The 25,147-nt window shown below is 41.3% G+C and overlaps 1 protein-coding gene across 3 annotated transcripts in view; it reads right to left on the bottom strand.

The window, feature by feature from the left end:
• The window catches only part of EPB41L4A (erythrocyte membrane protein band 4.1 like 4A), a 240,970-nt gene that overhangs the window by 145,502 nt on the left and 70,321 nt on the right, over window positions 1-25,147 (bottom strand). The window lies entirely within an intron of this gene.

Below are 25,147 nucleotides of genomic sequence, written 5' to 3'. Positions count from 1 at the left end.
CAAAATTTACAAAGTGCCCTTTCCCCAAAAATAAAATCTGTTCTAATCCCTGGAGCTGATAAAATGAACTGTCAATACTATGATTGTGTTATGTTATAGGTCACAGCTGGCCTTAAAATCAAGAGATCATTAGAGTGGATCTGACCCAATCACATGGGCCCTAACAAGCAAAACACTTTCTACAACAAGAGAAAGACAGAAGGGAAGTCAAAGATTTTCACAGCATATAAACAACTCCACAGGTCCTTGCCACTTGAAAGATGGAAGGAGCATCTGAGATGGCAATGCCAGCAGCCTCAAGGAGCTGAGAGTAGGCTCCAAGTAAGAAAATGGGAACCTCAGTCCTACAGCCACAAAAACTGGATTGAGCTAACAACCTGAGTTTGGAAGCAGATTCTTCTCCAGAGCCTTCAAACAAGCACTCAAGACAACCAACACCTTGATTTTAGCCTTCTGAGATTAAGCACAGAACCCAGCCACGCTATCCTGGATTTCTGACCTACACTACGGTAAGATAATAAATGGGGGTTGATTTAAGCTACTAATTTGTAGAAATTTGTTATGCAGCAACAAAAAACTAACAGAGGCTTATTCATAGCTATTTTATAGTTTTATTGTTGTTATATTTTCTGATTTCTAATATATTAGCAACTAATTCTTCCACATTGGTCTATTTCACAGCCATCTTGCTAAACTTGTACGTCAGTGAAAACAATTTTTCCATGGAATCTTTCTAGATAACCACATTTTCTACAAATAGTAAGTTGTTCTAATTCTTTCTTTTCCAAATTCCTCCTCCATAGTTCTTTCTTTTTCTTACCGCATTAGCTAAGGCCTCAATAAAAGGATGACTGGTAGTTTTAAGAACAATGATCCCAATCTTCTTCCTAACTTTAATGTAATTGCTTCTAAAATTTCATCACTAAGTATACTGGCTGCAATGTACCCCTTGTATCTACTCTTTATCAAATAGAAAGTTCCTTTTATTCTTGCTTTTTGGGGTTTTTATTTTTGTTTTGTTTTATTCTGTTTTGATCTTTTAATTAAGAATGGGTGATAATTTTATCAAGTCATTTGGGACTGAATGGGAATCTGAAAAGACAAAAATCATGTAATCATCTATGAGTTACATTAAAAGAATTTCTAATATCAAATGTTCTTCATGAAGAATTTTCCAGTTTAGTCCCCCTCCCTACTTGGAAAGAACCCCCACCATGTGAGTCTTGGTAGAGGCAGGAACACACTCTGTATCACAACTCCTGGCAGCTAAGCCACGGCACAGGACCTGCTTTCAGCCAAGGACTCTGACCTCTGAGCAAGTGATGCAAAGACAGATGAAGACTTGAGAATTCATTCATGACAGTGGCTCCCATTGGTAGGGTGTCCAACAGCAGAGGCATGCAGAGGTGAAATCAAATGCGACAAGGAGCAGTGGAGCCAGGGTTCCCAGCATTCTCGAGATACTAAAGGGAAGCAGCCAGGCAATTCACCAGCCACCCCTGCCCCATGGAAACACTGGTTGTGTACGTTTGGACCTGAGAGCCACACCAGGGTACTCAGTAAAAATCCTAAGAATACAGAAAATTGGGTCCAATGCTATACTCAAAATATCATGAATACTGAGAGTTTATCGTAGGAATGGAAGTGCAACAGGCATATTTCTTCGCTGCCAACGGTGATAGAGGACTCTGACGAAATCCCTACGGTGCCACCCTGATGGTCGCTTCGGTCTTCTCCTAATCCCAGTACAGCCACAATCACTAAGCACGGAGCCCCCTTCATCCATCACCACCTCCCTCCCATGGTTCTGCCCCTGTCTTGGGCTCCAGTTTTCACCCACGATTGTTTCACATTTGCCTTTTTCCTCAGGAATTTTTTTAAATAATTTCTGGATGACTGAGATCTGCCTTTCTTACTTTCTAGACTGCTGTGGAAAATGCAAGCCTATCTTTCCTCTTACTTCAAAATGTTTCTGGAAGGCTGACATACAAACCTAGTGTTCCATCTCGATCTAATTTCTCCTCTGAATCTGTTCTCCTATCCAGGTACAGACAGGAACAGACAGAGTAATGAGAGCAAGTAGAACCATACAACTCCACCTGATTCCTCTATCCTGAACAGGTGAACAAGTGCTTCAGGAACAGAAGAATCAATTATGGTTGAAACTGCAGCACTGAAATGGGGCAGTTTTTAGGGGTGTGTATATATATATATATAAATCAAGGCTATCTTTATAAAAAACACTTTATGCCTATAATTCCACAAGAAATGTTAGCTTCTTCATACGTATAATCTATTTATAAAGTATAAATAACAGCCTACTCATGAAGAATCGACACAAAAGCAAACTTGGAGAACCAGCCTACAGTTTGCTAAGTATATGGAAATAGCAGAAGTTTCATGCACAGGAGGAATCACCATTTCCCAAAACTATCTCGCCAAAAATACCAGAACAGAAGTCTGTCGATCCTCTGTAACAGTTTTTTATTTATATAATAGAATCTGGTGCCGAAAATTCTTTACAAATATCACCCTTTAGCTCCTTGTTATCCTCTACAGAGAAACCACAAGGAAAGCATGCAGCATTAGACACCGAATCCAAAGCTGACCTAAGAAAACACATGGATCTCATGATTCCCTCTACAGATTTCTGTACGTTGTATGTCTACACGTGACCATGGAGCAGAGGCAGATGGGCCTCAGAAATACTATATTTCGTCCGTACTTCAAGCACATACGTACATGGAATCCTCTTAACTTCTCATCTCTCATACTGTAATATGACAAGACTCGGAAACCATGGGTGCCAGCAGTCAGTTAGCTACTGGGGTAGGGGGTACACATCACAGGTTCCGCTTCTGCCAGTCCTGCCCTAACTGGCCCCTTCCAATCACCCTGTCCCCAGTTTGTATCCCATTATTTATGCCTCCTGCTTGTATGGACCGTTGCATTCTTCGTGTGGGTTCTTCACAGAGATTACCTGTGGGCTGTAGTTTGCAGTCCAGACTGATAGTCTTCAAGTTCAGAAGAAATCATCCTTGAATAAAGAAATTAAGAAGTGACAGAGAATGGACATGAGAGCGAAAGTAAGAACAAGAAGTACACTAGGCAAGGAGCAGGCCAATTGCAGGATTTATTACTGGAAAAGGACAATACCATCAAGGTTATAAAGAAAAGAAACATATGACTTCAAATATTTATTGAGTACCCATTACATGTTAGCAAATGATTAATCTCCAGAAGACGGAAAAAGCATGCTAACAAATGCCGGAGAACAAGATGCACCCAGACTATAACACAAAGAACCTCAATGGGGGGAGCAGTTCATTGCCCTATCAGAACCCTGGAGAAGTTCTGCGGCTATGGAGTGACTAAGAAATGTCCGGGAAGTGAGACAAAGAAGGACTTGGTTATCAGAAGCTTTTTTACACATTTGACTAGTTACCACACACACATTTTACTTGCATTAAAATATGTTTTAAAAGAAAAAGTATGCCAAGTAGAAACCAGTCATTCCCTGTTTTGATTCTCGGAGGTAATTGTTTTGTGGATTTGGCTGATGTGTTGTGAGGTGTTAAGTAAGGAGGATGCATGGAGACAAAATAGGGATATGGTGTTTGGCTGTCAATCTGTTGACCACATTTATAGATAAACAATTCACACTCCCCATCCCCCCCCCCAAAAAAAGCTACTTTAAGACTTTCTAATCCGAATTCTTCCCAAGCTCCTTGGGCAGGTAGCCCTGATCATGAGAGGCCGTTATGTACCAGTGTGGAAGCTACATGCCTCCAAGTCCTTAAAATGCTGAGACATGGGGCTTCGCTTCTATGTCAGATGGGTTAGTTTCATTTTAAGTTTAATAAAAATATTTTTCTTAACTTTACTTCTTTCAGTACTTGGCAAAAAAAAAATTAAAAAAAAAAAAAAGGCAAGAATGGGATTGTGTTCAGCACCACAGATTTTTTCTGATCATTTCTAGGAGAAATCTCTACCAAAATGAGAAATTCATCAAGATACTACAAAGTAAGATACAGCTGCAATCACAGCACTTAGCAACCTGTCCAGGGACTTTCACAAAGATGAATAAATTACGGTATGGTCTTAGACACATAATGGAGCTCCACAAGTAAGACTTGAGAGAATGAGCTGAGTGGTGACACGACTATCAAGAAAGGAATTCTTGAGGGCTCCTTGGGCCTGGGCCTGCCTGCACTGTTCTCTCTCTGGACTATCTTTTCTGCTCTGGCATCGTCAAAACCCACTTAATCCTTCACGATCCAGTTCAAATGCCACCTTCTCCACGAAGCCTGTCCTCATCTCCTCAACCTTACTATGACCTGTCCCTCCACCCAACCTCTAATTTTTGCCTGCCTCTGAGACTTAAACTATTTTACCTTTGTTAAAACTATTGCATACTTCTCTTCACTTTTCTACTGATATTTAGACATTTTGAAAGCAGGTGCTGAGGACTACACACCACTTCCTTTCCACGCAGTTCAAGAATTTACACATAGTCAGAACTCCCTAAAAATTCTTTGAGTTAATACTAAGAGCCAACAAACAAGGACGAGGGAAGTGCAATGCTGTAAACATGGTGGCCTGTGACTTATACCTTGATTCATCTGTTGTAAAGATTTCTATTTTCCTGACCAGTCAGACCTACGAAAGCAGAAAGAAAGATGGACGGATTCATTTACCTTGACCTCAGTAGATCAGCGGAGTCAAAGCTACAGAGCTCACTTTTAGTGACACATTTGTTTCAGTGTCTGTAATTCCAACAAACTCAATGGATTCTAAAGGTAGTTTAAGAAGTAAGTCTTAGATTTGAAACTTATAAGACATGAGAAAATAAAGGGGCTCTATATTAAATGTTTATATAGAAAGCTTATATAGAGATACATAGTTTTCCTTCTGTAATAAAATAAATCTGACAGGATTTTTGTTTGCTATCATAAGGAAATCAAAAGAGACTGGATACGAGGCAGTAAGAAGAAAATCAAGAAAGAAGTATCTGACTTTCCAGCTACACTCAGAAAAAATTCATTTAATGTTACAAGATATTAATTTACTTTTCAAATGAGAGTAAATGCCTGTGACATATTTCTGGATTGTGAATTAGATGCCACTTAAATCTCAGCAAATAGAGATAGATTACTTTTAATACTGACACACTAGCAGCATTCTGGAAAGAACAGAGCTACAAGAGACTTATAATCTTGAGAAAGACTCCCAACTAGGACAAGTTTATTTGAAAATACCATCAGTGAGGCTTTCAACCAGAACAAAGAATTCTTCGAATGAGTAATAACACCTTTGCAGATTAACATGACAGTACAAACCAGAAGGGCAGGTTTTTACCAGCTGCATGGAATGGTAACTATTACATTTCAGACAGTTTACTCCTTCACAAAGGGGAAATGAACTCTTTAAAAAATTCCTTAATGTTTTGCCTTTAAAAATGCACCATATTTTTATTTAGTGTTTTTAACATAATAGATTCCAAGTTCTGTGGGAAAACCTAAATCACATTACATTTTTTTTAGCTCAGGCCTGTTGGGATAAGGCAAAGTAGGAGCACGAGAGATTCTTCAGACACCAATAGTCATTGCTTCTCAGACCAAGTATTGTTAACCACCATCTGATGGTTTTCCACTAAGTCACCTTTTTTTTTTTTTTGACTAAGTTACCTTTATCCCCTAAGTGAGGAATCTATGAAGCAAACCTTCTTTTAGTCATTTAAAAAAAAAAAAAAAGTAAAGTGTTTGTTTTTCAAGGTGCTGTTTATACTTTTCATATATAAAAGTTTAGGGGCGCCTGGGTGGCTCAGTCGGTTAAGCATCTGCCTTCGGCCAGGGTCATGATCCCAGGGCCCTGAGATCAAGCATGTTTCTCCTTACCCCTCCGCCCCTCCCTGCTGCTTGCGCTAGTGCTCTCCCTCTCTCTCTCAACAAATAAAATCTTAAAAAAAAAAAGTTTGTTCACACGGATACATTTTTCTCAGACTTATCTAATGTTTCAGCCATCTATTGCTCCATAACAAATCACCTCAAAACTTAGTGGCTTAAAGCAACAACAATTTGCTCATGATTCTGCAATCTGGGTAGGGCTCAGAAGGGAAAGATGGCATCTGTTCCATCTGGTGTTGGCTACAGAGGTTCACTTGAGCTCAAGAACCCAAGACGGCTTCATTCACATACTGACACCTCACCTGGTGAGGAATGACTGGAGGCTGACTTGGCCTCTGTCCTTCTCTTCACTGTCTCTCATCATCTAAGGCCTCTCTCTTCAGAAGGGCCGTCTACCATGGTGACTGAGGACTCTGAGACCACAAGAGTAGAAGCCGCCAAGTTTCTTAAGGCCCACACCTGGCACAGCCTCCCTCGTGCTACACTCAATCAGTCAAAGGGTCATCCCAGATGGAATGGCAGGGGAAACAGATGCCATCTCTTAATAAGAGGAATACCAAGGAAGGATCACTGGCGGCCATCCTTACAGACCATCCACCACACCTCACTCCCCAGTTTTCCTCTAAACCAGTTATATTCTTCATGATGTTTTTCCTCTGCTCAACTTATCTTTGCTGTTTCACATTCTAAATTACAGCAACGGAAGGAGAATAAATCTTGAGCATCTGTATTTACGTCGCCATGCTAGACACCTTCGTATAATCTCATTTAATCTCCACAAGAGCTGTGTAAACTTGGCATTTTTATTCCCATTTTACAAATGAGGCCACAGAGGTTGGGGAAGGATAAGCAGTTTGGCTATAGTCACATGGAAATAAGTGGTAAAGGCAGGATTTCGACCCAGAAATATCAGACCTAAAACCCTGAGTTCATTCTCTCACACAACTGGTTCTCAAAGCATGGTCTGAGGATCCCTGGGAGGACCTACAGATGTTTCCAGTAGTCTATGAGGTCAAAACTGTATTCCTAATATTTTGTTATTTATCATTTTTTCTCTCTCACAAGTATACAGCTTTCCAGAGGTTACATGGCATAGGATCTCACAACAGACAATGCATACGGCAGATAAGAGAATCAGCTATTTTCTATTAAACCAGGTCTTAAAGAAACTTGCAAAAATGTAAAAACAATGTCACTCTTCTCATCTAAAATTGTCTTATTATGGAAAATACAACTATTTTTATAAAAATAATTACATTGGGGGCGCCTGGGTGGCACAGTAGGTTGAGTGCCTGCTTTCAGCTCAGGTCATGATCCCACAGTCGGGGGATGGAGGAAGCAGGAAGGGTGCTTCTCCCTCTCTCTCTGCTCCTCCCCCGTCCGTGCTCCCTCGCTCACTCTCTACCACTCTCTCACTCCCTCAAATAAATAAATTTTTTTTAAAAAATATATTTACATTTACATGTAATGGGATTTTTTTAATGAACTAGTTTTATTTTATTTCTCAGCTTCAACTTACAATACAGTAAATATACATAGAGATAACCCTCACAGACAAAAGTTCTTTGAGGTCCTAAGTAATTTTATTTATTAAGATTTATGTATTTATTTGAGAGAAAAAGAGGGAGAGTGTGAAAGAGAGAATACACGCACTAGAAGAGGGAGAGGGAAAGCATCTCAAGCAGACACCCCGCTGAGCGCAGAGCCTGACTGAGGGCTTGATCCCAAGACCTGAGATCATGACCTGAAGCAAAATCAAGAGTCAGACACTTAACCAACTGAGCCAGCCAGGCGTCCTGATTCTCAGTAATTCTAAAGCATATAAGGATATACTGAGACAGAAAAAGCTTGAGAATTGCCTTACTATACTAACAAGGGTGCATTCTTGATGACACATATTATGAAATAGATTGTGTTCTTGATTCTTATGTATGTGGGGACACTTGTAAACTCTTCTTCATTTTATAGATGAGGACACCGGGACCTATGAGATGAGTGAGATGCCCACAGGTTGCAGGGCTAGCTGCCTGAAGTTCCAGGAATAGAACCAATGCCACATGACTGCCTCTGTACAAACATCTGTCTCTGTCTCTTACAGATCTTGTTAGAAGTTCACAAAAAATCTTGTCAGTAATAAAATAAACCCCCTCCAAAAAACTCCCCCCCCAAAAACCCCCAAGCAGTCCACAAGGAAGCTCAGAGATCAAATAAGATAGCAGCATTCTTTGCCAAAAGAAATCAGAATTTCCAGGGTGGAGAGCTATTTTCAAAACTAATATAAAGCATACTCTTTAGTTTCATCAAATTTGCATTAAAAAATTAAGTCCCAATAAATAGAAATGTCTGCAACACAAGTCAAATTTTTATCTCTCTCCTATATGTCTTGGACATCTTCTAAATGTTTCAAATTCATTAATGTTATGAATCTCAAAAGCAATCTTTCTAAATGCACTATGGTATCCTGAATTAGATTCTGGGACCTAAAAAAGGACATTGATGGAAAAACTTGAAATCCAAAAATAATCCATAGTTTAGTTACTAGTATTGTATATAGTGAATGTGCTGTACTATTTCCTGCTTTTGACAAATATAACATAATTATGTAAGATGTTAACATTAGCGGAAGCTAAGTGAAGGGTGTTCAGGAACTCTCACTGTTTGCAATTCTTCTGTAAATCTGATTTGAAATTTAACCTCTGATCTGTCATGAATAGAATGGAACAGAAACCCTATCAATCCATTCTATTCATGACAGATCAGAGTAAAATCAACAGTGAAACATCAGATAATACAAGACATTTCACCACCTAAGACTTTATTTTAACAAAAAGGAAAAATGGGTTATATACCTTCAAAATGAAATCCCTGAGAATTCATTAATAACCTTGATTTAGGACATTTAAGTGATTATTTTTAAGCTCATAAGCCTTGTAGAGCAGAAAGTGTGTTAAGGCAAAGATCTGTTTTACAAATATAATCCCTCACTTAAGATATAATCATGTAAACTTTAATTTGAATGATGAAAAGATGTTTTCAAAACCTTAAATGTACTGTGTTTATTATTATTATTATTTTAAGCAGGCTCCACACCCAGCATGGAGCCCGATGTAGGGCTTGAACTCACAATCCTGAGATTGAGACCTGAGCTGAGATCAAGAGTCAGACACATAACCGACTGAGCCACCCAGGTGCCCCTATACTGTTTATTACTGACAACTATAAAATTCAGAACTAAAAACGATCAATATCCTATTTTGCATAGAAGATTTAGGGTTTAAAAAAAATTTTTTTAAGATTTTATTTATTTGAGAGAGTGTGCATGAACGGAGAGGGGAGGGGCAGAGGGAGAAGGAGAAGCAGACTCCCCTCTGAGCAGGGAGCCCGACACTGGGGTGGGGGTGGGGGGGCCTCAATCCCAGGACCCTGAGACTATGACCTATGCTGAAGGCAGACGCTTAACCAACTGAGCCGGCCAGGTGCCCCAGAAGGTTTAGGTTTTAAAAATCTGTTTATCTCAGGGTGCCTGAGTGACTCAGTCAGTTAAGCCTCCGCCTTCAGCTCAAGTCTTGAGCCCGGAGTCCTGGGATTGAGCCCTTCATCAGGCTCCTTGCTCAGCAGGGAGTCTGCTTCTCCCTCTGCCCCTCACCCTGCTCATGCTCTCTCTCTCAAAGATATAAATAAAATCTTTAAAAATAAAAATCTGTTCACCTCATACTCAGTTTTTTCCAGGTATGGTACAGTGAAGATTGCTGCCAACCTGTTGACTCTCTTCCCATCAAGAGGTGGGTCTAATTCTCCTCCTTGATTCTGGCTTAGCCTGTGACCGCTTCCACTGATACAGTATTGTGCAAGTGTTGCTAAGCCAGTTCCAAGGTAGCTTTTAAAACAACTAACTGCTTCCTTGATGGTGTCTTGGAACCCTTGGGCTGCCATGAAAGAACTCTAACCACCCAGCTCAAGAGACCATATGGAGAGACCCTGACTGGGCCCCACCTTTCAGATGTCCTGCCAAGACCCCAGGCCTGTGAATGAAGACATCCAGGACAGCACAACTGCATGATCAATACCAAGTGTCCCCAGGCAACATCACCTGGAGAAAAACTGCCCAGCCAAGCCTTGCTCAACGTCGTGACCTACAAAACATTAGACATAATAAAGTGGCTATTGTCTCAAGCCACTCAATTTCGGGTAGTTTGTTATACAACTGAACAACCACAGATAATTAGACAATGGTAAAACTCAGTTGTTCTCCGCCTAGAAATGCAGATCTCCATGAAGAATAGTCAAAGCATACCCCCAAGACTCTTTATTACTTCTTCTGTCATCCCAATACAAGTCAGACAGGTAAAACACAGGCATTAGATAGGAAAGCTTCAAAACCTCCTGGTTACGAGCTACTGTGTACTTACCCTTAATCTCCCAGCACTGTAGCCCTTCCTGTCACCTCTGTTTCTGCCTTACCTCAAAGCTTGTCCCTGCCTATCATGGCACTAGCTTGTTATCTGGAACTCTTAAGAGTCTCCATTGTTAACATAATAAATATTTGGTTTCCTTAACCAGAAATTCCCATTTGTTACTAATGTTTCTTTTTCCTGAGTGGTGCTCCCCTTGGATAAGACATAGCACATGTTCCCAGACTCCTGTGTTGTTTCAATATATTATCATAATCAAGCCCTTATTTTGCTGGAATTCTTTTCAGGATTGGGAACAGGCATTTGTTTTTTTATCTTGTAAAATATCCACCCATATAACGTAAAAACGCTTACATTTACAAAAAATGTAATTATAAGGAAGTGAATAAAGTGCTGTAAATTATAAACTCCCCCACACAAAACACAATATATGTTGGGTAGAGCAGGTCAACTTTTCCTTTGTCAGATGATAACCCCATTACAACTGAGACACGTGCGGCTGTGAATCCACAGTACAATGACGAGGGGGTATCACTTAACGCACAGCCCCACATGCATGATGATTTTTGCTTTCCTCTCTCAATTAGCGAGGTCCAAGAAATTAGTCCTGCCCTCTCTTCCTTCTTGCCTGAGTAACTGAAAATTTCAGTTGAAAAGCCATCAGTGCCCCTTCCTCTTCCTCAGTATTTGTTAGAGATGGACAGTAGACTCAGGGCTGAGCAAGGGATTATCCAATGGGGTTGGAGGTTGAGCTAAACAAGCAAGGATGGCTGCTGAGGAAGGTAGTGGCCATGCAGAGTTGGGGAATTGGTTACAGAGTGAGGGATGAAGCATGAAGAACATTTATGGAGAAAAACAGGAGCTGGGTTTCTCTAGTTAGTGAAGGGAGTAAGAAATGTGGGAAAGGAGAAAACAAGAATAAATGTGCTTTGAATGGGGAGGTACTGATTTGAGTATCTGATTTAATATATTTAGATAAATATAAGTTTTTAGGGGCTCCTGGGTGGCTCAGTCGTGAAGTGTCTGCCTTCGGCTCAGGGCGTGATCCTGGCGTGATGGGATCGAACCCCACGTCAGGCTCCTCTGCTGGGAGCCTGCTTCTTCCTCTCCCACTCCCCCTGCTTGTGTTCCCTCTCTCTCTGGCTGTCTCTCTCTCTCTGTCAAATGAATAAATAAAATGTTAAAAAAAAAAAAGTCTTTATACACACATACACCTCAGCCTTCTAGGGCTGTCTGCCAAGAGGGCATGGGAGCAGTGACACCTCAGTGGTAATGACCACACCTAGTGCCCACATCTTTGGTTTCTAAATACCCTTATTCCCCCTTAGAAAATAGATGAATTTGAGGCTGAGACAGGAAAGTAAAGAGCCCAAAATAATTTTTTGTACATAAAAGGAAAGAAGTTCTCAAAGAATAAGGGGGACCCTTCAAAAGAACACAGAAGCTAACTTGAAGGGACTTGGGTCAAATCTCAGATAATGTGAGCAACAAAATAAAGGAAAGGATTGGATTATAACCCCAAGAGGAATCCTTCCATGCACATTAATACAAATATATAAATGAATAAATAGAAGAAAAAGTGCTTTCTTATATATGCTAAGATGCTAAGTAATCAACGTACAATAGAAACGACAGAATTAGATGATGATCATCATAGTTATAACTGATACAGTCAAGAATCATCAGTGATGCTAAAACACATGGGTGAAAGTCAGAGGAATGGGATATTTACCAGGTCTCAGAATATCTCCCCACAAAATACTTATTCATTACAAAGGATAAAGGAAACTTCACAGTGGAAAAACCAGGCACTTTTTACCTTAACCAAATCAGCAACGTTAATTTCACCAGTAGCGGGATAAATTAACATCATGTACCACCTGAAAGGATGTGACAAACACACGTGCAATACCACGTCTGCATTTTTCCTGCCCAAAGTACTTCATAACCTGAATTAATAATGTGGCAGCATCAGACAAGCCTAAATTGAGAGACATTGTACAAAATACCCAAGCTTAGTCTCTTCAAAAATAGTAAGGTCATGAAAGTACTAAATGTTCTAGATTGAAGGAGACATAAACAATATGCTAATAAAATTATATGAGTAATCTGGATTGGATTATTTTGCTCCGAAGGAGGAAACTGGGATGACAGACCACGCTTAAATAGGGACCGTGGACTAGATGGCCAGACTGCACCTCATTTCCTCATGTTGATAGTTGTGCCCTGACTATGTTGTAGTGGGTGCTTGTCTGTAGGTAATAAGCACTAACACATTCAAGGGTAACGAGTCTCAGATTTTCAACCTACAAATAATTCAGTAAGAGAGGGGAAAAAATAATGATAAAGCTTACACGGTAAAACTTTAACACCTACATTTGTGCGTGAAGGGTATGCAAGAGTTGTCTGCATTGCTCTTGCAACTCTTCTTTAATTCTGAAATTATTTCCAAATAAAAAGTTCAAGAAAAGATCTCGTCCTCTCCCATTCAAGGCACCCCAAAAGTTCCAGGCCTGTCAGTCTTCCACCCCCCAGAACTTGGCTTTCAGTCCTTTTCTTCAGGGTCAGGGGGAGGGAGAAATGTGTGGGAAAAGGGGGAGGGGTAAGGTTGTGAATGCCTTAGAGGTCCCTAGTCCATATTCTATCATACAACCTAGTTAGTACAGAATTCCACTCAAAGTACTCATTTTATGACACTTTTAACTTTGCCCCTTAAAAGCCCCCAGAGTGACCCAAGAAACATTTCACTTAAGTCATTTTAACATTTACAACTATTTTTACTCTTTTTCTTTTGTGAAACTATTTTTCCGACAGAAGAGTAATTCTTCAGAATTGCAGTGGTCTTGGAGCAAGGGGTCGGCACATCCTCCTGTTAAGAGTCTCTTTTCCTTCTCAACAATCCTCTGGAAATAGCCTGGGAAGTCAGGTTATCTCTCCTGAAAGATAAAGAGCTGCAGAGGCAGAGAGGCTGAAGGAGACAAGTCTGAGCCCAGGGTCAAGCAGGGACAGAACAAGCCGCTTGCTCAATCTTTATTTGCCTCTAAGCACTTAACACAGAGACCACAAACTGAAAGCCCATGTTTTGTTCACTAGTTGACAGTGATAGGACAAGTTGGGAAATGTTACCAATGCTTCCTCTAGCAACCTGAAGCACCAGGCAAAAATCAGCTGGGGCATCCCCGCAGCTACCCTGTTCCGTGGGAATGAGCTCTCCAGGTTCTAAGTCCGTGGCACTTCCTGGCCCGTGCGGGCCTCCCAGTTGCATCCCTACATTAACACTAACAGAAAAGCTAAAGTGACCCTGACTTTCCTGAGAGGTTTAGAGAGGAAGAGATCCAAGGGTTACAGATCACACAGACTTCAGGGTGTTGCCATCTGGCTAGTAGCAAGATGGACACATAGGAAACTCATAATTATGAGTTAGATTATATCAGGGTGCTAGATGAAGAGACAGGTCAAAAAGCTTGGGAACAGAGAGGTGATAGCATGACCAGGGGAATCAGAAAACCTACAAGAAAGGACCAGAAGATGGATGGCTTGAGGCACTGTGGGGATGGAAGTCAAGAGACTGCGAGAAGATGGCAACCACAAGGCATATTCCTGACCTGCTTTTCTTCTCACCTTCTCTGCAGCAGCACAATGACCAAGGTAAGCATCTTGAGCAAGGGATACATTCTGTAAGGAATCCCATCATCCAAAACTCATATCCCCCCAGGAATAAAGGAAAAGCAGGGGATACTCTCTTAGGGTACATAAATCTATAATGATTGCCTAAATTACTACTTTGTTTTATAAAAAAAATAATACTGATGATGTGTAATATTTGGCACAATGCCCTCTCCTGAATTAACAGTACAGCTTACCATGATGATTTTCAGCTATTTTAGTGTTTATCACGTCTAACATCTGCTTCAAGTTACTGACTGGGGGGGCGGGGTGGAATTTCTGCTGTGGCTCTAATACACCACAGATAAAACAATACTGGGGGGATACCTTTCTCTCAAAATTGAAAGAGCTTTTTGAAATATAATAGAAAATATTTTTTTTTAAATAGCATAGTAGTTGTTAAAATTTGCTAAAGTTCCAATATACAGGGGTTTTCAACTGATACGAAATAAAGATGTTTTTGGGTTTTGTTTTGTTCTGTCTTTGCCAGGTAAAGCTGCCCAAGGTGTGGCTGTAGCATAAACACTCAGCTTCCCAACTTTCATATTATGTGATTTTTGATGAAATTTCTTTATTTTGGGGGAAATTCCAAGTTTAAAAGGTTATGTGAGGCTTTGTTAATATTTTCATTATGTCATAGTATTTCAAGGTCATATAAGTCAGAATCCCATAAAATAATAAAATTGGTAATAATGACATTTATTGATACATATAAGTTACATATACTAACTCACTTACCTCACAGCAGCCCTATGAGTTGGAGATAATAATAGTTAACACTATTTCCGTGTGCCAGGCAATGTTCTAAGAGCACTGCATCTTTCCATAGATGTGACATTCATTTAATTCTTAGATCAGCTTAGGGAAATAGGTGTCATTCTTTTCCTCATTTCAAAGATTCATTTATTTATTTGAAAGAGAGCAAGCATGCATGCAAGTAGGGGGAGGGACAGAGAGAGAGGGAGGAGAGAAGCCACTCTCTGCTAGCACAGAGGTGGAGGCAGGGCTTGATCTCATGACCTTGAGATCATGACCTGAGGCAAAACCAAGAGTTGTCCCCTTCACCAACTGAGCCACCCAGGTGCCCCTCTTTTCTTCATTTTAATGACAAGATCATTGGAACCCATGGGTTAAGTTATTTCCCCAAGAATACACAGAAAATAAATGACAGAGGTGGGATTAAAACACAGGCTGTCTGGGTCTAGCACCTGCACTCCAAATGCTCTCATACTGGACCGGCTAGAGAATAGGTCTGAGGCCAGAGTGCTCTTGAAACTCCTAGGCATTTTAAGACTACTCTCCCTACTTCACAAAGGACCCACCTGAGTTAACACAGATTTTAAAGTGGCCTGGTCAGAAATCTAAGTTGGTTGTACTTGGGAAGACACTGTGGCTGGTCCTTGGAAGGGCTAACCGAACCTACTGACACCAGCAGACTTAGAGGGTCACTATCCAGGTGAGCTAAACTTCTCCTAAAGACCAAGTAGTCTCCTCCCCATTTCTCAGTTGATGGGTCCCAGTTTGGTGGCTTATACTTATCCACTATAACAAACACACTTATTTATTCCAGCATTTGATGATTTACCACTGCCCAAGAGTCCTCTTAGCCTGCTGGGAAGAACTCATTAAAAGACAAAGAAGAGTTACAACCCATGTAAGGCATCTCAGCCGCTTCAATGAGGAAGACCGAGATGAATACCAGAACAAACAGTTCCAATGAAAAATATGAAAAAGACTAAAGAAAATACCGGCGGGGCGGTGGGGGGGGAAGCAATGGGGACTTTCAAGGAGATACCATTAAACACACCATTAAAACACACACACAAAAGGCATTCTAAAACCAAATAACATGACATGTCATGACATCTAAAATTAAAATTTCAATAGACAAAATGGAAAAAGCATGGCCACTACTAAGAACATTCAGGGTCCTCAAAGATCAAACAGACATTATAAGCAAAAATATGAGACATGGAAGACATAATCAGAAGACAGAACATGCAGAAAATAGGTTTTCCTGGAGGAGAAACAGTAACAAATGGAGAAGAAATAATTAGAAGGGAAGGAGGGAGGTAACAAAACAAAAGAAAACCTCCCTGAGCTGAAAGAAGGGATAAGGGCTCCCAAGCAAGCTCAGACAACATTAATGAGGAAACAAACGGCATATGCCTAGGCTTGTGAAATATTTAAACTGAGAAGGAAAATCATCTGCAACCACACATCCTAGTATGTGCATTAACATGACTCCACTATTTCAACAAACTCTTACCCAGGAAGATGAAGTTTCTCATAATTTTACTGTTTGTTTCAAGAACTTTCCAAAAACCCATTCATCTGATAAATAGCTCAACTAATCCACATTTGAGTAAACACTCCTTACTTAGCCTACCAGTCTTAGATTATTTTATCAAAAATGTTGTCTAATATCATGTCCTTGCCCTGAACAATCTGTCTCAAACTAAACCCTAACAAACTTCATAAATTTCCCATCTCTGTCCTCCCTCCTCTGAAATGCTCAAGGTCATTATCTCCCTTATTGCAGTAAACAGTCAACCTGGTTTTGCCTTATCTACAGGTTATTTCGCAGTCTTGTCAGAGGCAGCAGAGACCCTAAAGATTATAGAGTTATTCAAACAAACTGGACAGAGTACTGACAGAGGAAGAAGCATCAGATTAGCATCAGATACCTCGACTGCAACACTGGAATCTAGAACAGCCACTACTGACAGCCACTACTGACAGAAGCAGCAAAACCACCATGTTCTTCACCTGTCAGGGAAAACAAAAACCCTTTTCTGAACATGCAGGAACTACAAGATTACCTAACCAATAAACCCAATCTGAGGAAATCTTGAAAGATGTGCTCTAACTGGACAGAGAGCTCATGATATGGAAAACACGAGAGGGGGAGCAATGTGACAGGATGAAGTTAACATGACTAGGAACTTATAATTTGTCATTTAAATGTTTATTAAAAGATATACAGTAAAAAACAACTTAATAGTCAAGAAAAAAAATTCCAGGGGCGCCTGGGTGGCACAGCAGTTAAGCGTCTGCCTTCGGCTCAGGGCGTGATCCCAGCGTTATGGGATCGAGCCCCACATCAGGCTCCTCCACTATGAGCCTGCTTCTTCCTCTCCCACTCCCCCTGCTTGTGTTCCCTCTCTCGCTGACTGTCTCTGTCGAATAAATAAACAAAATCTTAAAAAAAAAAAAATTCCAACCTGTCTAGGTAAAACCCAATGTGAGGAAATATTATTTACCTTGTATATGTTAATACAGACTGTTTAATTATAGCTGCTCTGAAAATATCAGGTGAGAAAGTAACCACAACCAGGGCAGAAAAGAAAAGAACCTCCATGTTCATGATGAGATGGGTAGAGAAATTTGACCACGTAGCAAAACGAGAAGAATGAGCAATAAAGTATAATAAATAGCAAATTAAAAATACATGGATAAAATTAAAACCAACGTCGCCTTTAGGATGACAAATGTGAGTGGTGGAGGAGCTACAGCAATCTTTTGTAAAAGTAATCGGACAGCAGGTATCACAGACAGTCCCAGAACCGGCCATCTCATTTTGGGGATCTAGCCTACCGAAATAAAAGCACCAGCTCAACAGCCACGGGTGTTTATTACAGCATTATTTGAGAGTGGTGCAATAAAATCCCCTAACTTGCAGTGTCATCAATAGAAGAATTACTGAATAAATGATAGTCATCCACACTGGGAAATTATGCAACAACTGGATAAAGAGAGTCGGATAAATGTGCTGAGTTCAAGTGATGCCCATAAAGTCTCTCAGCTAAGAAAGCAGAGTAGTTCTTTAAATGGGTGATGAGGAATTGTGAACTTTTCTCTTCATGCATCTCTGGTTTTCTGGGAGTTTCTGTTATCGTTTTTACTGAGTACAGCAGCATGTTTTACTTTGGTAATTTCAAATTTCGAAATTTCAGGTTTTTCCATTTCAAAACCATCTGAAACAAGAAAAGAAGTGGTTACGGGGAGGTCACTCCATGGCAGGAGAACAGCACAGAGCAGTGCTGAGAGGCAGCTGAAGAGGACCCGGGGAACTGGGTTGAAGTCAGCTCTGCTCCTGACTCACCCTGCAACCTCAGGCGGGCTGCCAAACCACTCAGGGTCCCTGTGAAGGGGACTAACGGGACGAAGGCACAATCCCTTCTAGCTCGGCAGTCAATGAATGTGCACGAAAACTGCACACGGAGTCCTTTAGAAACCTCCACTTAGTGCCTCTTTCTCTGGGAACTCCTCCAGGGTCTGCTCAAGGTTCCCTGACCCACTGTGAAGGCACGCCTAACCCTGCACCCAGAAGGAAATTCCACCAGCGGGTCATCAAGAGGACCACCGGGCCTACACGTAGCCTACACGGGCCTACACATAGCACAAAAACGGTTCGGTGGAACCCTTTCATCAAACAGGCCCTCCCAGTTTCACAGGAAAGAAAATAAGCCCCCCACCTAGGGTATTATTGGCTATACAGTAATTCAGAAAAGATTTTAAGAAGAAAATATTTCATCTCAAATTTCTGAAAAGACATATAAAGGGAATATTACTATTAGAACAAAAGTTTTATAAACAGTCTGCAGTCTTTGCAAGCTTTTTGAACTCATCGCACCTCTGCAGACTGGGTCTTGTGCCAGTGCCCTGCTGTTTCATTTCTGTTCCTTATTTCAGCACTGCTGCAAAGAATGCGATGGGCAGCAGTTCATGGTGTTCCACTCAACCCACCCACCTCCTTTGTTTTCATTCCTACTTCCTTTATTCCTCTCCCTGGTCTCCATGTTTAAGAATCACCCAAATGACTAAAGCCACTTACACACCTACGATATAAGTTCTACATTCAGTGAAGAGTCTTCAGAGGCAGCCATGCAGTGACAGTCATCACAGAACCAATTATTTATCTATTCACTCGGCAAACATTCTCCAAGAACCATATATATATACCATACATATACTCTGCTGGAGACTTTCAAGACTTCATTTAACCCTCAGAGCAACTGTGTCTGACAAGATAATAGTAGCCTCAATTTTACCAATCAGGAAACTAAGGCTCAGGGAGGTGAGCTGAGGGACTTTCCAAACCCCATGGATCAGTGCGTGCTGAAGCCCCCTGGGCTGCCATGCTCATGGTCCTTCCTGAGTGTGATTTCTGGCTGGAATTATTAGAAAAGTCTTCCTTAAAGAAAAGAAAGTCAATTTATTGTGGAACCAACAAAATGTTTATAAAGAAAGAACCCTGTATGTTTAAATTCAATGATTCTAAAAATTATTTTCTAAAGCTACTTTTAAGGATAAACTGTCAAAACTACATGCACCTGTTCAGTAAGACATTTCCTTCTGCTGTAAGAGGAACTGCAAACTACAAACGGAAGTGATCAAGAGAAGTACCGTGAACATAGTAAGCAACCAGTAACTACTCCTGAATAACAGAAAGAAAGGAAAGGAGGGCAGCTGAGCACCGGATTTGCAATGAGGTCTGGCTGTCCAGCCAATCCACTCTTCATGGTTACTGCAGGTGTACACATTTTCATTATATGTTGTGTCCATTATCAATTTGTTTTGTTTCTGGTTCATATCCTCATTTTATTTCTAACATTTGGGCAAGTTACCAGTCCTTTAAAAGGTGCTATAAATTATTAGGAAAGAAAGATTCTGTAAATTAAAATAATCTTTTTTTTTAAGATTTTATTTATTTATTCATGAGAGAAAGGGACAGAAAGCACAAGCAGGGAGAGTGGGAGGCAGAGGGAGAAGCAGGCTCCCTGTAGAGCAAAGGAGCCCCACGCGGGTCTCGATCCTAGGACCCTGGCATCATGACCTGAACCAAAGCAGACACTTAGCCGACTGAGCCACGCAAGTGTCCCAAATTAAAATAATCTTAGTTGAGTTTGACTTTCCCAAATAGCATAATGAATAAAAAGCTATAGTCCTCAGTACAAAAAACCTCAGTACAAAAAGGTTGTATATCTTATAACCATTATATATGTGTGTGTATGTGTGTATGTATATATATGTATGTGTATATATATATTCACACACACATTTATATTTTATTATCATGCAATGTATTATCTGTCTCAGGGGTACAGGTCTGTGATTTATCAGTCTTACACAATTCACAGAGCTCACCACAACACATACCCTCCCCAATGTCCATCACCCAGCCACTCCATCCCTCCCATCCCCTCCACTCCAGCAACCCTCAGTTTGTTTCCTGAGATTAAGAGTCTCTTACGGTTTGTCTCCCTCTCTTTTCCTCCTGTTTCATGGTTTTATATCTAAATTCATTTTTTAAAAAAATAAAGTGACTTTGGTTATTGTTATGTAAAGAATGAAACAGATCTAACCTAAGCAATTTGCCCCAGAACAGATTAATAACCAGAACAGATCTACAATCCAATGTTCCTAACTGCTCAATGTCTATCAGGCTTACTGATTTAAAATGCTGTTATGTTAACACTGTTAAGAACCAATTCCCCTAAAAAGTTGAGAAAAATCAAATTTTAATCAAACTATATTATACTACTGACTTAAACTTTTTCCTGAAATTTTAATACTTACTCAATAATCCTCAAGGAGCAAAGCACCTACTAAAACTTCTTAATTCCTTGGATTTTTTGGTGAAATAGTTAATACATTAGAAGGAAACACAAATGTACTAGAGGGAATTTATCACTTAAAGTCCATATGATGAATTAGTTTTATAATGTGAAATCACCAACTCCTAAAGCACAGATTTTAAAAATTTATTTTTCTGTGGCACTAATTAACAGTTCATCCACTTTCTCCATTTTAAAGGTGTTTAACCAAAATGTATAGTGAAATGTTGACAAGGGTCAAGAGACCCAGTCGTTGTTTCAAAACAACTTGGAAAATGTGCATTTAATCAGTCCCTACTCTCTAAGAGCTATGGGGCCCAATATATAGCCATGAGGCACACGGGGCTGTTGAGTCCCTGACATGTGCCTCGTCCCAAGTGAGATGTGCTATAAGGGTTAAATATACACTGGATTGTGAAAACAATATGAAAAACAGAATAATGTTTATCTCTATGACATGTTGAAATATTTTAGACATATTAGATTTGATATGTTGTTAAAATTAATTTCACTTTTTTTTAAGGTGGCCACTAGAAAATTAAAAATTACCTTCGTGGCTCACATTATATTTGGATTGGACAGCACTCTACTGAAATGTTTCCCGCTGACAGAACACAAGTGCCGGAAGCTGGTTGCCAGGGTAGGAGAAAAGGTTCTGATAGCCCCGATTACTAATTCTTTTATTCCAGGCCCCCCTTAGCTACTGCTTGCTCTGCTCTTAACTAGCTGAGTAGCCTTGAACTATTGCTTAAAACTCTCAGCCTTAAATCCTCATCTGTAAACCTAGAGAGCATCTAATTCCAAGGCATCAGGTTAAACAATGAAGCCACTGAGACTACACTTCCTGCCATCCGGTTCACTGCTCTCTTCCCTGCACAACTGCACCAAACCCCTTGCTGATTGTATCTCTTCAGTGACCCCACAGTACATCTCTAATCCTAGGGACCGTCCTGAAACAGGCATCACTCCTTATAAGAAAAGAAGAGAGTGGGTACATCCGAACAAACCTCTCCCACCGTGGGGGAAACACACTCAACATCCCCACCCCCTCCTTGGCTGAACTTTCCCAGTAGGTGGTGGCCCATGGGGTTATTTGCAGTTATCAAAGGGAGGTAGCCTTCTGGGCCTCCCCACTGCTCTAGGCAAGGCTGTGGGGCCTAAGGGCAAGTCTGTTCGATCTTGGTTTCCTTATTTGCAAAATGCATAATAATACCTGCCCAACACACATCACAGGCTGGCTTGGAAGATCAAATAAAACATACCTGGGAGCTGTCTTTAAAAGCACAAAGCACTACATACATGGTTACGGTCTCACGCCCAACATGAGATGCTGGCCAGCACACAGTCACAGCGTGCTCTGCACTAACCAGGCTCTGCAACACGGAACAATAAGGGCACCTTTTGATATATTTGCTAAATTAATTTATTTTTTAGGGGAAAAAACTAAGTAGACGTAGATCTCATATTTTTTTAAGTTAAAAAAAAAAACAGGAAGATGCAGAGTAACCAACAGCTTACATTCATTCCGTATTTACTATGTGCCAAGCATTGTTCTCCATTCTTAACACGAGCAGATTTGATCAGAACAACCCATGTTACAGATGAGGAAGCTGAGGCACAGAGTGTAACTAACCCAATGCCTTAAACATGGTAGAAAGAGCCCATATTTGAATCCAGACTGCCTGGCTATGCCTCCCATGTTTGCAACCGTGCCACCCTGGCTCCAATATGCACGATATACCCTCCTGATACAAATAAAAAAGGCTAATACTTTTGGGTCTGTGAATGTATGTGTATTTTATATAGTTTGAAAGAAATAGTCATTACTTTTGGAGACAGTAATTAGTGATGGGGTGGAGAGGGTGACAGGCTCATCATTTTATAAACATCTATACTGTTCAATTTTCCAACCTTGTGCATCTTATGTCAACAAACTATTTTAAGTAAAGGACGTCACCTTTCAACTTGCTAAACAAATACTTCCTATTCTTGCAAATCCATAAACCAACATGGTAGGAAAGCCATGGAGTCTGTGTCAAGCAAATCCAAGCCCAAATTCCACTTCCCACAGCAGAATACTCATGTGAATTAAGAAACGTTCTTTAACCCTCCATGCCCAGCATCTCCTTGTAAAAGGAAAACACTCCCCCTTCCTTACAGGCTTGCTCTGAAGATCACTGCACACTAAGACCCTGGTTCCAACCTGGTGTCCTGCCTTCACTGGAAAACATTACTTCTGCTCCGTCCTCCCTTATTACTACTCTGATCCTCTGGTTCTAAACATAAAGCCCTGGGAAGGGCTGACCTGCTGTACGAGACAAATGGCCCCAAACTGATGGTTAAACGCCGCTTCCCGATTTTCTTATTTATAATGGGCAGTGGACACAGGCCCATGGGGATGCCCTAGTACTGGAGAAGTGGGGGTTTCGGAGGGTTGGCGTGTCTTGCTAGCATGTCTCAGCCCCCAGGAGCAAGCAGCCACCAGTCCCCATACCAGCATGGGCGGTGGCAGCAGCAGCTGGGGAGCTCCTAACTCAACACCGGCACCCATGGGGCGCCCACTTCTGGTTGCAGGTGAGGAACACCTGGGCTGCTTTTTCAAAATACGGATCCCTCAGCCCCCCACCCCAGACCATGCGCTGTCCAGGTGGCTGCCAAGGGCAGCCAGGCAGAAGATCCCCAGCACGAGTTTCTTATTAAGAAACAGCCCTGAGGCGCCTGGGTGGCTTAGGCGTTAAGCGTCTGCCTTCGGCTCAGGGCGTGATCCCAGCATTCTGGGATCGAGCACCACATCAGGCTCCTCCGCTGGTAGCCTGCTTCTTCCTCTCCCACTCCCCCTGCTTGTGTTCTCTCTCTCGCTGGCTGTCTCTCTCTGTCAAATGAATAAAATAAACTCTTTTAAAAAAGAAAGAAAGAAAGAAAAAGAAACAGCCCTGCTACCAAGCAGCTCCCCCTCAAGACAGGTGGACTGAGAATGGAAACCCAAGGAACCTAAAGGATCTGGTCTGTGGGACCAGGAATGAAAGCAAAGGGCATTTGTGAGCTCCACCTCTATCTTCAGGGAGGCAGCTACAACATTACCAGACTCCTGCCTCTGGAGTTCTAATTCCAAAACCTGAAGGACAGGGAGAAGAGTAAGGTGGTCTTTTTGTCTTTAGGTCTCTATTCCAATCTGTCTTGTCAACTGTCCCTTTTCTACCCTTTAACCACTCTTGCTGAAACACAGCCTTAGGTGGATTCTACTTGTTATTTGGAGCGATCATCTCACTTGGGGACCACCCAGGACCATTGCAGAGTGTGAAAAGGTCTGCCAGGAGATAAATGCTTACTGGCTTGGATGTTTGAAGGGCCACAGCTCCGGGCTACAAGAGATGCATGGCACAGGTGCTCCCGAATGACACCAGGACCCTCTCCGCACTAAGTCTTCCACTCCTCAACCTGACACGCTGTTCTTTTCCCATCACGGGTTCTCTGCAATTTCCCTCTTCTTTTGTGCACGTTGTCCTTCCAAAGTCTTCTATTTGACTGACACGCCCAAGTTGTATTGTATGCCCCACAGACAATTCTCAGAATAACCAAGGTTACCAACAGTACAGCTAAAATTAGGAGTTAAGGCTTTTAAAGATTGACCCCTCTTTTCCAAAAAGCATATTATTATGTCTTGTATCTTTCCTTATATACTTTGTGCCTATTTATAAATAGCAAAAGGCTTTCTTCCTTTACTGTTTTAAAAGCAACACAACATGCCCATCAAGAGATTAGTGTCCAAGGCTTGGAAAAAGATTCTTCAGGGACTCAGATCACACACAGCACGTGGTGTAGGAGAGCAGGGAGATGGCAGGTATTCATATTTAAGCATAACTCATGGTTTTTCTTAATACTACAGAGTCTTCAACGCCAGTAAGTATTACAAATATTGAAATCATTAGGAGCCACGTTGCTGAGCAATAGTTTCCTAATAACTGCAAGACTTTTTTTCTCCATCAGTTTGTTTATTTATTTATTTAATCCATTTGAGAGAGAGAGATAGCCAGCAAGAGAGGGAACACAGGCAGGGGGAGTGGGAGAGGAAGAAGCAGGCTCCCAGCATATGAGCCCGATGTGGGGCTCGATCCCAGAACGCCGGGATCACGCCCTGAGCCGAAGGCAGACGCTTAATGACTGAGCCACCCAGGCACCCCTCTCTATCGGTTTAAAATGGAGGCACCCACTCAAAGGCTTAAAGCCTATCACAGGTTTGGGAACGAGCTGCATCCTGGAACAGGTCTCATTTCTCAGGCAAGACTTCTAATTCCTTCTGGTTCTGCTGGGCCTTCCCTCTAGGAAATACACTGGGCAGAGGGGAAGGTGTCAAGAAGGGGGGGATGGTAGGAACATGCATGTCAATGCTGCTGACCCTACCAGCCAATTAAGGGGATGCACTGCTGGTCTCTGCGGGAAGCTGCAGCCAGCCTCAGATGGAAGGATAATGGCTGTGACACTGAGCCCCAGGAGACGGGGTATTGATGAATATTAAACACACACACACACACACACACACACA

The sequence above is a fragment of the Ursus maritimus genome, unplaced genomic scaffold (genome assembly GCF_017311325.1).
Source record: "Ursus maritimus isolate PB19 unplaced genomic scaffold, ASM1731132v1 scaffold_5, whole genome shotgun sequence".
Lineage (NCBI taxonomy): Eukaryota > Metazoa > Chordata > Mammalia > Carnivora > Ursidae > Ursus > Ursus maritimus.
The sequence above is the reverse complement of the archived record's forward strand: the minus strand, read 5'-3'. Positions and strand labels throughout refer to the sequence as shown.